Source organism: Dendrobates tinctorius, unplaced genomic scaffold (assembly GCF_039654945.1).
Source record: "Dendrobates tinctorius isolate UK_male_01 unplaced genomic scaffold, ASM3965494v1 ptg000145l, whole genome shotgun sequence".
Taxonomy (NCBI): domain Eukaryota; kingdom Metazoa; phylum Chordata; class Amphibia; order Anura; family Dendrobatidae; genus Dendrobates; species Dendrobates tinctorius.
In genome coordinates this window covers 2509443-2525293 of record NW_027361812.1, presented here as the reverse complement: position 1 = coordinate 2525293, position 15851 = coordinate 2509443, and positions in this window count along the sequence as shown.

The window sequence follows — 15851 nt, the reverse complement described above, 5'->3', positions numbered from 1 at the left end:
GGTGAGCGCCGCTTATCGCGGCCGGGTGTCAGCTGATTATTACAGCTGACACCCGGCACAATGTGTCAGAGGCGGTCACGGACCGCCCCCGAAATGTTAACCCCTTGAACACTGCGATCAAACACGATCGCGGTGTACCGGGGGTTAAAGGGAAGCATCGGCAGGGGGAAGGGGCTCCGTCCGTGCTTCCCTGAGCCCCCCACAGCAGCGCAATGTGCAGCGCTGCTGTAGGGGTCACCTTCCCTGCAGGTCCCCGGATCCAAGATGGCGACGGGGACCTTTGGGGGCCCGCAGGGAGCTGGCTTCCTCAGTACCTGCAAAGCGCAGGCAAGAGGAAGTCTTCTTCAATGCCTGTGACAGATCGCTGATCTGTCACAGTGATCTGTGATGTGACAGATCAGCGATCTGTCACAGGACAGTGATGTCCCCCCTGGGACAACCTAATAAAGTTAAAAAAAAAAAAAGTGTAAAAATAATTTTAAAAAAAATCGCTAAATAAATTAAAAAAAAAAAATATTCCCTAATAAATTCATTTTTTGGAAATAAAAAAAACCAAACAATAAAAGTACACATATTTGGTATCGCCGCATCCGTAACGACCCGCCCTATAAAACTGTCCCATTAGTTAACCCCTTTAGCGAACCCCTTAAAAAATAAAAATAAAAAGCGAAGCAAAAAATGTTTTATTATCATACTGCCGAACAAAAAGTGCAATAATGCGCGATCAAAAAGATGCATATAAATATCCATGGTATCGCTGGAAACGTCATCTTGTCCCGCAAAAAACGAGCCACCACACAGCATCATCAGAGAAAAAATAAAAAAGTTATAGCTCGCAGAATAAAGCAATGCAAAAATAATTATTTTTTATATAAAATTGTTTTTATTGCATAAAAGTGCCAAAACATAAAAAAACGACCTAAATGAGGTATCGCTGTAACCGTACTGACCCGAAGAATAAAACCGCTTTATCAATTTTACCGCACGCGGAACGGTGTAAACGCACCACCCAAAAGAAATTAATGAAACGCTGATTTTTGTTCATTCTGCGTCCCAAAAATCAGAATAAAAAGCGATCAAAAAGTGTCACGTGCCCGAACATGATACCAATAAAAGCGTCAACTCGTCCCGCAAAAAATAAGACCTCACATGACTCGGTGGGTCAACATATGGAAAAAATTATAGCTCTCAATATGTGGTGATGCAAAAACTATTTTTACAATAAAAAGCGTCTTTTAGCGTGTGACAGCTGCCAAACATAAAAACCCGCTATAAATAGTAAATCAAACCCCCCGTTATCACCCTCTTAGTTAGGGAAAAATAATAAAATTAAAAAAATTTATTTCTATTTTCCCATTAGGGTTAAGGCTAGGGCTAGGGTTAGGGCTAGGGGTGTGTTGGGGTTAGGGTTGTAGTTAGAATTGGGGGGTTTCCACTGTTTGGGCACATCAGGTGCTCTCCAAACGCAACATGGCGTCTGATCTCAATTCCAGCCAATTATGCGTTGAATAAGTCAAATGGTGCTCCTTCCCTTCCAAGCTCTGCCATGCGCCCAAACAGTGTTTTACCCCCACATATGGGGTATCAGCCTACTCAGGACAAATTGCAAAACAACTTTTGGGATCCTATTTCTCCTGTTGCCCTTAGGAAAATAAAAAAATGGGGGCAAAAATATCATTTTTGTGGAAAAAAAATATGATTTTTTTATTTTCACGCCTGGGCGTTATAAGCTTCTGTGAAGCACTTGGGGGTTCAAAGTGCTCACCACACATCTAGATAGGTTTCGTGGGGGGTCTAGGTTCCATAATGGTGTCACTTATGGGGGGTTTCAATAGTTTAGGCACATCAGAGGCTCTCCAAACGCACATGACACCCGCAGACCATTCCATCAAAGTCTGCATTCCAAAACATCACTACTTCCCTTCCGAGCCCCGACGTGTGCCTTAACAGTAGTTTTCTCCCACATATGGGGTATCAGCGTACTCAGGACAATTGGACAACAACTTTTGGGGTACAATTTCTCCTGGTACCCTTGGGAAAATAAAAAAATTGGGGACTAAATGATCATGTTTGTGGAAAACTACGATTTTTTTATTTTCACGCCCTGGCATTATAAACTTGTGTGAAGACCTTGGGGGTTCAAAGTGCTCACAACACATCTAGATAAGTTCCTTAGGGGGTCTAGTTTCTAAAATGGTGTCATTTGTGGGGAGTTTCCACTGTTTAGGTACATCAGGGGCTCTCCAAAGGCAACATGACACCCGCAGACCATTCCATCAAAGTCTGCATTCCAAAACATCACTACTTCCCTTCCGAGCCCCGACGTGTGCCTTAACAGTAGTTTTCTCCCACATATGGGGTATCAGCGTACTCACGACAATTGGACAACAACTTTTGGGGTCCAATTTCTCCTGGTACCCTTGGGAATATAAAAAAATTGGGGACTAAATGATCATGTTTGTGGAAAACTACGATTTTTTTATTTTCATGCCGGGGCGTTATAAACTTGTGTGAAGCCCTTGGGGGTTCAAAGTGCTCACAACACATCTAGATAAGTTCCTTAGGGGGTCTAGTTTCTAAAATGGTGTCATTTGTGGGGGGTTTCCACTGTTTAGGTACATCAGGGGCTCTCCAAAGGCAACATGACACCCGCAGACCATTCCATCAAAGTCTGCATTCCAAAACATCACTACTTCCCTTCCGAGCCCCGACGTGTGCCTATACAGTAGTTTTCTCCCACATATGGGGTATCAGTGTACTCAGGACAATTGGACAACAACTTTTGGGGTCCATTTTCTCCTGGTACCCTTGGTAAAATAAAAAAAATTGGGGACTAAATTATCATGTTTGTGGAAAAAATACGATTTTTTTATTTTCATGCCCGGGCATTATAAACTTCTGTGAAGCCCTTGGGGGGTTCTAAGTGCTCACCACACATCTAGATAAGTTCCGTAGGGGGTCTAGTTTCCAAAACGGGGTCACTTGTGGGGGGATTCCACTGTTTAGGTACATCAGGGGCTTTCCAAACGCGACATGGTGTCCGATATTAATTCCAGCCAAAAATGTCAAATGGCGCTGCTTCCCTTCCGAGCTCTGCCATGCGCCCAAATAGTCGTTTACACCCACTTATGGGGTATCAGCGTACTTGGGACAAATTGCACAATAACTTTTAGGGTCCTGTTACCCTTGGTAAAGTAAGAATTGAGGGTGAAAAGATCATTTTTGCAGAAAAAATATGATTTTTTAATTGTACGGTTGTACGTTATAAATTTCTGTGAACCCCTTGTGGGTTCAAAGTTCTCACCACATATCTAGATAAGTTCCTTGGGGAGTCTATTTTCCAAAATGGGGTCACTTGTGGGGGGTTTCCACTGTTTAGGTACATCAGGGGCTCTCCAAACGTGACATGGCATCCGATCTGAATTCCAGCCAATTTTGCATTGAAAAAGTCAAATGGCGCTCCTTCCCTTCTGAGCTCTGTCATGCGCCGAAACAGTGGTTCCCCCCCCACATATCAGGTATCAGCGTACTCAGGACAAATTGCACAATAACTTTTCCAGTCCAATTTCTCCTTTTACCCTTGGTAAAATAAAAAAATGAACCTGAAGTATTTTTTTTGTGAAAAAAGTTAAATGTTCATTTTTTTTTAAATATTCAAGAAATTCCTGTGAAGCACCTGAAGGGTTAATAAACTTCTTGAATGTGGTTTTGAGCACCTTAAGGGGTGCAGTTTTTAGAATGGTGTCACTTTTGGGTATTTTCTATCATATAGACCCCTCAAAGTGGCTTCAAATGTGAGGTGGTCCGTAAAAATAAAATGGTGTTGCAAAAATGAGAAATCGCTGGTCAACTTTTAACCCTTTTAAATTCCTAACAAAAAAAAATTTTGGTTCAAAAATTGTGCTGATGTAAAGTAAACATGTGGGAAATGTTACTTATTAAGTTTTTTGTGTGCCGTATCTCTGTGACTTAAGGGCATACAAATTCAAATTTTACCACTATCATGAAGTACAATATGTCACGAGAAAACAATGTCAGAATCACCGGGATCCATGGAAGCGTTTCAGAGTTATTACCTCATAAAGGGACAGTGGTCAGAATTGTAAAAATTGGCCCGGTCATGAACGTGCAAACCACCCTTGGGGGGTAAGGGGTTAAAGGGAATCTGTCACCCATATTTAGTGATATCATGTAAAGATATTACCCAATTGTGCGTCCCGTAAGGATTCTATTAGGGCTTTTGACTCCCCCCTGTCCCCGCACCTTTGAGGCATAAATACCTTCTTTATCTTGTTGGGGATGTATGCAAATCGCCGCGGTCCGGTCTGATGGGCGTGGCTTAGTCGCCTCCCCCTCCCTCGGCTTGCTGCACGTAATCTTCATCTGTGAATATCACAGATAACGTTGGATTCCATGCTTGCGCATTGTAAAGCCTCCAGCGCCTGCGCAGTATGCTTTGCCCAACTGTGGGCGAAGCATATAATCGCTACTGTGCATGCACCGGTATTTTCCAGCGTGGTCTATGCCCCGGAAGTGTGTCCTGCACACAATTTTCATTCTTCCAGGGTGGACACAGAAAAACTGGAATATCACATGGTCATAAGTATTCAGACCTTTTGCTCAGACACACAGACAGTATTTAAGTCACATGCTCTCCATTTTCAAGTGATCCTCCTTGAGATGGTTCTACTCCTTCATTGGAGTCCAGCTGTGTTTAATTAAACTGATAGGACTTCATTTTTAGAAGCACACACCTGTCTATATAAGACCTCACAGCTCACAGTGCATGTCAGACCAAATGAGAATCATGAGGTCAAAGGAACTGGCCAAGGAGCTCAGAACCAGAATTGTGGCAAGGCACAGATCTGTCCAAGGTTACAAAAGAGTTTGTGCTGTACTCAAGTTCCTAAGAGCACAGTAGCCTCCATAATCCTAAAATGGAAGAAGTTTGGGACCACCAGAAGTCTTCCTAAACCTGGCCATCTAGCCAAACTGAGCACTCGTGGGAGACCGACCATAAAATAAAAAGACTTTATTCAACTATTATGCCATATTAAAATGTAGAAAACACCTGACGTGTTTCTGGTGCACAAAGTCATGGGTAATTAAAAACAAAATACATGGAAATAATATAGAGGTAGTGAACCAATCAGAAGACACATACAATTAATTGCAAAAGTGACAACACCTGAAAAAGTTAACTTGCGACAATATAATGAAAACAGTCAGTTAATAAATATAGTACAGATCGTTCCTGAAATGAATGCCCCCAGGAAATTTAGTGTCAAGCTTCAGAATAGTGTCAAAAAAGCTTCTGGTATATTCATCAGTTTCTGTCTATCTGCACCTTCCACAGGAGTATTAACTCTTTCCAAACCATAGAATGCAATATTGCTCACCAGCGAAACGTGCACCCACCTGTGCAAGATTGGACTCGGCCCAGAGTGGCTTTTCATTTGGATGCGATGCAAGCTCCCAGTCCTCCCTCTCCTATCACTGCAGCCCTCCACCAGTCAGGCCTTTATGGCAGAGTGTCCCGACGGAAGCCTTTCCTCACTGCAAGACATATGAAAATAGAATTAGTCTTACCAGTAATTCGGTTTCTAGGAACCTTCCACGACAGCAGTATTGGAGGATGTCTCCCCGCCCTAATGGGGGATAGGAAATGCACAAGAGGTTAAATAACCCTCCCCTTCCTACTACCTCCAGTGTTTTTTCTATACACACTAGCATGTATAGTTACCACCAAAGTGCAGGAATCATCCGGTAGAGTATCAGGTAGGGAGCGAAATTAGTGCTGTCGTGGAAGGTTCCTAGAAACCGATTTACCGGTAAGACTAATTCTATTTTCTCTAGTCACCTTCCACGACAGCAGTATCGGAGAAATACCAACAACTAATTTCTTAGGGAGGGATGACAGCCTGCAGAACACGTCTGCCAAACGCTAAATCCCTGTTGAAATTTAGTCTATAGTGTCTGGTGTATGTATGGACAGACGACAAGGTTGCGGCTCTGCATATCTGCTCCGAAGATGCGTCCCCTCTTTCTGCCCACGATGTTGCAACAGAACGAGTAGAGTGGGCTCTTAATGATGTAGGAGAGGAAACGTTCTGTGACGAGTAGGCGAGGCTGATCGCTTGCTTGATCCAATTTGCGATTGTATTTTTTGCCGCCTTTTTGCCTCTATTTCGGCCTGAAATCTGAATGAATAAAGGGCCTGTCACACTAAGCGATATCGCTAGCATTATCGCTATAAAGTCACCGATTTTGTGACGTTATAGCGATATTGCTAGCTCCCCCGCTGCTCATTGTTGATCGCGCGAGAACGTCCTGGGCTGTTTCTCGTCGTCAGCTTCCTGCTGGGCTTCCTGCTGTGGAGACGAGCGACGTGTGGACGCGGGCGGGAGGACGTCAGGATCGCCTCGTCTGACAGGTAAGTAGCGACCCCCGACCCCTGCTATGTCGCTGGTGAGATCTGCCTGTGTGGCAGCTCACTAGCGACCACTTAGCGATGCACCAGCGATCCTGACCGCGTCATATCGCTGGTTGGGATCGCTGGTGCATCGCTAAGTGTGACAGTACCTTAAGTTTTGATCAATCCTCCAACTTTCCGTCTGCTGGAGGTAGAAGAGGACTACTCTGCGGACATCGATGTTATGGAACCCTTATTCTTTCGCGTTGGAGGGGTTTGGACAGAAGGAAGGTAATACAATGTCCTGGCACCTATGAAAGTTCGAGACTACCTTAGGCATAAAGGAGGGGTCAAATCTCAGGATGATGCTATCCTCCATGATGGTTAAATATGGCTCCTGAATTGAAACGGCCTGCAATTCTCTTATGCGCCTTGCGGTAGTGATTGCTACCAGGAATACGGTTTTTAGTGTCAAATTTTTCAAAGTTGTGGAAGCCAGAGGTTCAAATGGTTCGACTGTCAAGCCTTTGAGAACCGGGTTCAAGTCCCAGGGGGGAATCTGGCTACAGAGTCTGGGATGGATCCTAGACGATGAGGTCATGAACCGTTTAATCCATCGATGGCTTGCCAGGTCCTGATCGTAGAATGAGCTAAGGACTGACACTTGTACCTTTAAGGTACTGGGTGTGAGAGCCAGATCTAGACCGTTCTGGAGAAACTCTAAGATCTGTGTAATCTTAGGATGGAAGTGATCTGGAGAATTTGGGGAGCACCAAGATGAGAACTTCTTCGAGACTTTCCCATAAATGGCATTAGTCACTGGTTTCCTACTTTTTTGTAGGGTTTGGATTACTTTCTCCGATAGACCTTTAGCCTTTAGAATTCTGGCTTCAGTAACCAGGCCGCCAGGTTCAATTTGCACGGGTCTGGGTGCAGTACAGGGCCCTGGTGAAGGAGTTTGGCCCTCTGGGGTAGGAGTATTGGACCATCCTGAGCCATGTTTTGTAGGGCTCCGTACCAACCCCTTCCTGGCCACAAGGGAGCTATCAAGATTGTAGTAACTTGCTCTGCCCGTATCTTCTGTAGTGTTCTTGCTATCATGGGGATTGGAGAGAAGGCGTAGGCTAGATTGAAGTGCCACGGGTGGAAGAAGGCATCTACTTCCCACGCTCCGTCGGCGGGGATGAGGGAGAAATATGTTTCCACCTTCGCATTCTGACCGCTTGTGAAAAGATCCACCTCGGGATATCCACATCTTGAGACCAGCGACAAAAATTCTGTCTGGTCTAGGCTCCATTCCCCGGGATGAACGTCCTTCCTGCTGAGGAAGTCCGCCTCCACATTGTCCAATGCCCTTAGATTCACTGCTGATATGGACAGTAGATGCTTCTCTGCCCAAGAAAAGATTCTTGCAGCCACCCATTTTAGGTTGGAATATTTCGTGCCTCCCTGGTGACGGATGTAGGACACCATAGTCATATTGTCTGAGTAGACGCGCACATGATGGTTTTGGACGAGGGTTCATGCTGTCTTCAGTGCTTCCTCTACCGCTGTTAGCTCTCTCACATTTGAGGAGCTGGATCTGACGTCTGGGCCCCATAACCCTTGGAAGTTTGATTTCTCCACTGTAGCGCCCCAGCCTCTCTGACTGGCATCCGTGGTGATGATTTTTAGGGGAAGCTGATCCCAGCTGACCCCCTGTTGAAGATTCTGGTGGTTCAGCCACCATAGAAGAGAGGCTTTCACATGACCGGGAAGAGGGGTTCTCCTGGTTAATAGATTCTGGTGTTTTCTTGCACACCGAAGAACATAGGACTGCAGGGTCCGAGTATGGACTTGGGCCCAGGAGACGGCTTGGATACATGCTGTAAGTGAACCCAGCATGGACATTGAGTCTCTCAGGGTCGGCGCTCTTTGGCCCCTGAACTTGGAGACCCTCTGAGCCAGGTCGAGTTGCCGTTCCCTGGGTAAAAAGGATGTTCGCTTTCCCGAGTCCAGGAGAATCCCCAAGAACTTCTTCCTTGATGAGGGTTAAAGGTTTGACTTCTCCAGGTTGGGTATCCAACCCATGGATCTTAGAATCTCTAGAGATTTCTCTACATCCTGGTTCAGGTGAGATATGGACGGAGCTATTAATAGGAGGTCGTCCAGTTATGGGACAATGCAGATCCCCTGCTGGCGAATGAAGATCATTGCCTCTGCCATCACCTTGGTAAACACTCGAGGGGCTGATGATACCCCAAACGGCAGGACGTTGAATTGGTAGTGTTTGACCTGGGACCCCTGGGATACCGCAAACCTGAGGAATCTTCGGTGGTCTGGATGATGGGACATGGTAATAGGCTTCCCTCAGATCTATTGTAGCCATCACCCAATTTTGTCCTATAAGGGGGATTGCTGTCTTGACTGACTCCATCTTGAACCGCCTGTATTTTACCACTTGGTTTAAAGGTTTCAAGTTTATAATGACCTTGTGTTTCCCTGAGGGTTTTACCACTATGAAGAGGCGAGAGTAGTGGCCTCTGCCTATTTCCCGTTGTGTAACCGGGGAGATCACTCTTGCTTCCAGCAATGTTTTTATGTCCGATAGCAAGTAACCCTGGAGGTGTGGCTGCAGGGAGGTTATTCTCAGCATTGGTGGGAGGACTCTCGAATTCCAATCTCAGTCCGTCGCGGATGGTGCGAAGAACCCACTTGTTTGAGGTTATGGACTGCCACTGTTCTATGAAACTCGAGAGTCGGCCCCCGACCGGAATACCGTCATTGTTTGTCCGTGAGATTTTGTTGTTGTTGGGAGGCCAGAATATTCCTGCCTTTACCTCCCTTCGGATAACTCCACCTGCCTGTTTTACCCTTCCCTTTGAACTCTCTCTGGGAGGGCTGGTCACGGGGGGGAACGAAAAAATCGTTTCCTAGGTTTCCGCTGTTCTGGAAGTGACTTCTTCTTACCCGTGGCTTTCTCCAGGATGTCATTCAGAGCTGGGCCAAACACATAGTTCCCCTGGAAGGGAATCGCACAGAGTTTCAATTTTGACGTGACGTCTCCCCCCCATGATTTCAGCCACAGCATTCTTCTGGCTGAGTTGGAGAGAACTACCAACTTTGCTGCCACTCGAATAGATTCCGCAGAGGCATCGACTTTGAACCCTGTTGCTTTTTGTAGTAGAGGAAGAGAATCGAGGATGTCTTCTCTGGACATTCCCTGAGAGAGGTGATCTTCCAGTGTACGGAGCCAGCGAAATAGGGACCTGGCTACACACGTCGAGGCTATATTAGCCTTGAGCAGGGTTGTGGAGGCAGCCCAGGATTTCCTAAGCAGGCTCTCCGTCTTACGATCCATGGGGTCCTTGAGCTGAGACGAGTCTTCGAACGGAAGAGCCGTTCTCTTAGTCGTTCTGAACACCTGCATGTCTACTTTAGGGATCTCCCATAGGGAGCAATCTCCCTCTAAAGGAAACCTATTCCTCAGGTCTGATGGGATAGTAAGGCTTTTCTCAGGGAAGGCCCATTCCTGCATAACCTGATTTCGTTTGTTTTCTTGAATGGGAAACCCTTTTTGGTCTTTGGGTATCAGCCTCCCAAACATTTCATCTTGAACCGAGTATTCCACCTCCACCTCTTCTAATCCCATGGTGCCTCTTACCATACTAACTAAGTCCCCCATGTCCTCAGACGAGAAGTAGTATTTTTTGTTATCGGGCCTGGGGGCGGAAGTGGAACTCTCATTTTTACATGCATCCTCTGAGTTAGAGGTGTCAATCTCGCCCGAGTCAGCATCCGACTCCGCAGGGGGCACTTTCCTTTTCTTAGCCAGAAGGGGTTGTGGTGTCGGGGTCTGGGCACTAGTCATCATAGAAGATTGCATTTCTTGTTTGATGAGGGTTTTTATACTGTCCAGAAGGGAGGGTTGTTCTGCGCGTATTACATCATCCGTGCAGGGCTGACATAGTTTTTTCCTGTATGTCGAGGAGAGTTTGGTACCACACACACACACTTGCGGCTCGGTTTCTTTATGGGGTCAGGGGCCTTGTCTCCCTAAAACAGAGAGAGAAGGCATACTAAGTCACCTCAGACCACTTGAACAGAATAAAGGGGACCCACTCTGCTACTTACAGTAGGAGGGTGAATGCTGGGCTCCGCAGAAGCAGAACGCGAGGGCTTGTCACCGTCCATGGTCAGTCTGTCACAGTCACCAGGGCAGAAATGGCCTTACCTGGATGCACCCCGACCATGGTCTAAATAGCTGAGGTCCACAGCGTGTTCTGTGCTCCTCCTCCCCGGTCCACAGGTGGGGGTAATCGTGATCACCCTTCCTTACGGCTGCTTCCGGGCTGTCAGCGGTTTGTCTCGCCTGGGACGCTGCTCTGCCCCCTCAAGCCCCCCCGGGCTCTTTGATCCAGTCACCGATCCCCCGATCAGCGCACCCTGGCCGGTCCCTGTAGTCGATCGCAGGGCGGGGGGTAGCGCTCCCGATGCCCTCGAGACGCCGCCCGCCTCTATCGGCGGCCGCCATGCTGGCCGCATGAGTGTTCCACCCGGAACGCTGGAAAGACTCACCGGAAGTACGGCGCCGCGTCACTTCCGATGCGCGTGAGCGCCGGCCATCGTGGGGAGGAGGACGCCAGGGAGCTCAATGAGGACCCCGGCGGCACGTCGCCGCCTCGCTTTATCCCACGGGGGGGCGCAGGAGAGGCGGGTGGGGGTCCCGAGTCGCGCCGCAGCGGAGACGAGAGCGGCCTGACCCATGGAGGAGAGCGGAACCCCCGACCTTCGGCCGCCCGGCTTGAGGTAAGCGATGTAGTGCCTCCGATCGCCGGCCACGGCAGCACTATCGGACCTCTTCATGCCCCATAGGGGACAGGAAAAACACTGGAGGTAGTAGGAAGGGGAGGGTTATTTAACCTCTTGTGCATTTCCTGTCCCCCATTAGGGTGGGGAGACATCCTCCGATACTGCTGTCGTGGAAGGTGACTAGAGAAAGCCCGCATAGAGTTTGCTAAAAAGCACATGAAGGACTCCCAGACTATGCGAAATAAGATTCTCTGGTCTGATGAGACAAAGATAGAACTTTTTGATGATAATTCTAAGTGGTATATGTGGAGAAAACCAGGTACTGCTCATTACCTACCCAATACAATCCCAACGGTGAAACATGGTGGTGTCAGCATCACTCTATGGGATGTTTTTTCAGCTGCAGGGACAGGATGGCTGGTTGCAATTGAAGGAAACATGATTGCGGCCAAGTACAGAGATATACTGGATGAAACCCTCTTAGAGTGCTCTGGACCTCAGACTTGGCAGAAGGTTCTCTTTCCAACAAGACAATGACCCTAAGCACACAACTAAAATAACAAAGGAGTGGCTTCAGAACAGCTCTGTGATGATTCTTGCCAAGCCCAGCCAGAGCCCTGACCTAAACCCAATTGAGCATCTCAGGAGAGACCTGAAAATGGCTGTCTACCAATGTTCACCATCCAACCTTACAGAACTGGAGAGGATCTGCAAAGAAGAATGGCAGAGGATCCCCAAATCCAGGTATGAAAAACTTGTTGCATCATTCCCAAGAAGACTCATGGCTGTGTAAAGGGCTAGGGGGAGGTTCGTGGGATGCAGTGAAGAGCCGGAGGCAGAGAAGGAGTTAACAGAATTTACTTATACAGTGTTGTGAGTTAATTTTCCCCTTCATTACTGAGGCCCGAGGAACTCCCTCTTCTGGTAAAGAAAGGTAGTGAGCCTGATTATCAAACACCTGAGGCTGATGATGATGACTGGCTGAGTGGAGTTACTGACTGGATATAAGGTTGCCGACGCCCTTCTGCCCTGCGGGTGATTTCTCTGTGGGATCCTTGTAGACCAGTCTGAATTCCTGCTCCTCTAAAGCTAAGTTTGCTGCTCGGCCTTTTGCATTTGTGCTTTGACTTTGTTTTGCTTTGTTTTTCTGGATTTATGCCATTCCCTGCTGGGGTGTGCTGAATTCCTTTAGCTCTGTCTTCTGAAAATACCTGAGTGCTGATTTAGTTTTTGAAGCCTAGCTGCTTCAGGGCCTTTTTCATATCAGCTTGTTGGCTTATGTCTTTGATAGGGTTTTGGCAGATTGCAGACAGCAGCCTTCCTGTTCTTTCCTATCTAGGTAGTTTTGGGCCCCGTCTTTGCTCAGTCTATCTTTCTGTCTGTGTTAGTGTTTTCATCTTGCTTCACCGTCATTATATGTTGGGGGCTGCCTATTGCTTTGGGGTCTGCTCTGGGGCAGTTTAGATTTCCCCTTTCTTTCTTTAGGCCTAGTTAATTCTCCGGCTGTGATCGAGGGGTCTAGGGCATCGTAGGAACCCCCCACGGCTACTGCTAGTTGTGTTGATAGGTTCAGGGGTCTGCAATCTGATAGTTGCCAACTTCTCTGGTTTTCTGGACTTAGCTTGTATTTCTGCTTTTGCCTCCTACGGTGACTCATTCATAACATACAGGTTATATAGACGTACAAAAATGTACTCCGCACAGTGAGGAAAGATCACAGGCACACTGAGGCAACAACAGAATTTGAACAAAAAACAATATTTGGGGGAAAAAGGTGTAAGAAAGAGGTGACGTATTGCTTGAAGTTCTTGTTGGGAAGAGGTTGGAATATCTCCCCACGGCATCGTAAATCGTAGACAATGTCTTTGGCTCTGTTACGGAGGAATGAAATGCACTGTCTCCTGACCGTGCCGATGTATCCGGGCTCGCTTGGCTTGAGTACGTTGGAATGCAGGAACAGTGTCTTTCGTTGATTCCTCTGGGATGGAGCAGATCACGAACAGCAGGCAGGCCCGCAGACAGCGGTAGGGTGCGGACCTCTGATGTACTCACTATGAGTAAAGCGAGCAAAGCTATCTTTCACTGGGAGCAGGAAGGGTCTGAACGGTATGGGAATGTCCAGGGGCAGCTCACTCAAAACACAGTCCATTGGTGAGTCAGTCCGCAAGGAACCCGAGGATGAGGCAGTAGCAGTCGGAGGGAGTCAACCTTCTCCTTGTTCTCCAGTCGCCTTTCTGCCAAATCTCCCCCATTCCCGTGCTCAGCCCCTTTTATGGCCCTCACGCCCCCTGCTGTCCAGTGCAAAGGTCCTCCCCACCCAGAAGAATCGTCCCCCTGGCAACAATTGTGACAATGCCGATAGTTCCAGCCCCAAAGTGTACAGGGAACTGCTGACGCTGTCCTGGTTCATCTTCTTAAAGCTGTACTAGATCTTCTTAAAGCTGTACTAGCTCAAAAGGGTGCTTCTACTCAATACTGAGCAAAGGGTCTGAATACTTATGACCATGTGATATTTCAGTTTTTCTGTTTTAATAAATTAGTAAAAATTTCTGCATTTCTGTTTTTTTATCAGTCAAGATGGGGTGCAGAGTGTACATTAATGAGGAAAAAAAAATGAACTTTTTTGAATTTACCAAATGGCTGCAATGAAACAAAGAGTGAAAAATTTAAAGGGGTCGTAATACTTTCCGTACCCACTGTAGGTGGCTCCTCACTAACAACTACGAGGCGCTTCATTAACAACTAGCGGGTGCCTCTCCTTCAACTTAAGGGTGCTTCAAGTTCAACTAGAGGGCAACTTTCCTTCAGCTAGGGGGCTCCTCACTAACAAATAGAGAGAGCCTCACTAACAGCAAAGGGGCGCCTCCTCAACAAAAACTAAGGGGTCGCCTCCTCACCAACAACTAGTTGGTCCCTCACCAAAAACTAGTGGATGTCACACCAACAACTATGGGCTAACTCATCAACAACTAGGTGGCTCCTCCCTAACAACTAGGAGGCTCCTCACTAACAACTATGGGGCACTTCACCAACAACTAAGGGGGCCTCACTAGCAACTAGGAGGCTCCTCACTAACAACTATGGGGCACCTCACCAACAACTAGGAGGCGCCTCACCAACAACTATAGCGCACCTCATCAACAACTAGGTGGCTTCTCACTAACAACTAGGGGGCACCTCACCAACAACTAGGGGGGCTCACTAACAACTAGGAGGCGCCTTACCAACAACTTTGGGGCACCTCCTTAACAACTAAGTGGCTCCTCACTAACAACTAGGGGGCACCTCACTAACAACTGTGGGGCACCTAACCAACAACTAGGGGGGCTCACTAACAACTATGGGGCACCTCACCAATAACTAGGGAAGCCTCACTAACAACTAGGGGGTGCTTCACCAACAACTAGGAGGCACATCACCAACAACTATGGGGCACCTCACCAACAAGTAAGGGGGCCTCACTAACAACTAGGGGTGCCTCACCTGCAACTAGGGGGCGTCTCACTAACACCTAATGGGTGCCTGACATTTTGAGAATCACAACCCTATGGGGCACTATAGAGACTATGAAGAATGTGTGTAGCCACAGTACAAAATTCTGTAAATATGCACTGTGACGAATGTGTAATAAGAGGAAACATCTTGAAGTATGTACATTTTTCACATCTCAATATGTGAGGTTAAATAGATGCCATCCTTGTAAATGAATAATGCGTTTGACTGTGCGCCCATAGTTAGCTAAAGTGCTTTAAAGGTCAATGAGGGGGCATTGTTTTATAACATTATTTCCCTTTTATTGGCTCTTGTGCTAGAACAATTGACGGGTCCAGCGTGAAGGGCTCATTATGACCACACACAATGTGAGGCGGGCAGTCACAATGCTGCTGCCAGCACTGATTGTGTACAGTCAGGATATAAGCACAGATAGGGCGTCACTATCTCAGCTGAGCAAATGGCAACACTGATTTAAAGTGACCATATTGTTTGTCCAGGAGACCTGTATTTACCTGCCTTTGTAGGCATACGCCATTTCAGACTGCTGTACCTTCATATCTGATATGGATGCATACAGGGCCGGTAGGCAAAGTGGGGCCCTAGGCAAAGTTTAAAATGGGGCCCCAAATGCTAACATATTGCACATCACACAGAAGCATTTCGGTTGTATTTACATGCGCTGAGTTCAGGACGCTAATTGAGTGTGATCAACAATATTGAAATCGTTCAACGGTTGTTTCCCGGCCTCTTTCCACTGTCTGAGAAAGAACGATGGGGACTGAACAATCACTATTAGATCAATCTGTCCCCATACAGTATCATATTATCAGCAGCACATCTACAGTTTACACCGGCGATGTGCTGCTGAGAACAATGATTTTTGTTCCGGCATAAACAATCCAATCACTTGATGAATATGCAGCATTTTGCTTGTTTAGTATAATACACTTCATAGTCCTCCATATATTATAATGTGCACCATAGTACTCCATATTATAAAGTGCACACCCCCATAGTCCTCCATGTAATATTATACACTCCTCAGTCCTCCATATAGTATTATACACTCCCCATAGACCACCATATAATATAATACACGCCTCAGTCCTCCATATAGTATAATACACTCCTCATAGTCCTTCATATATTAAAA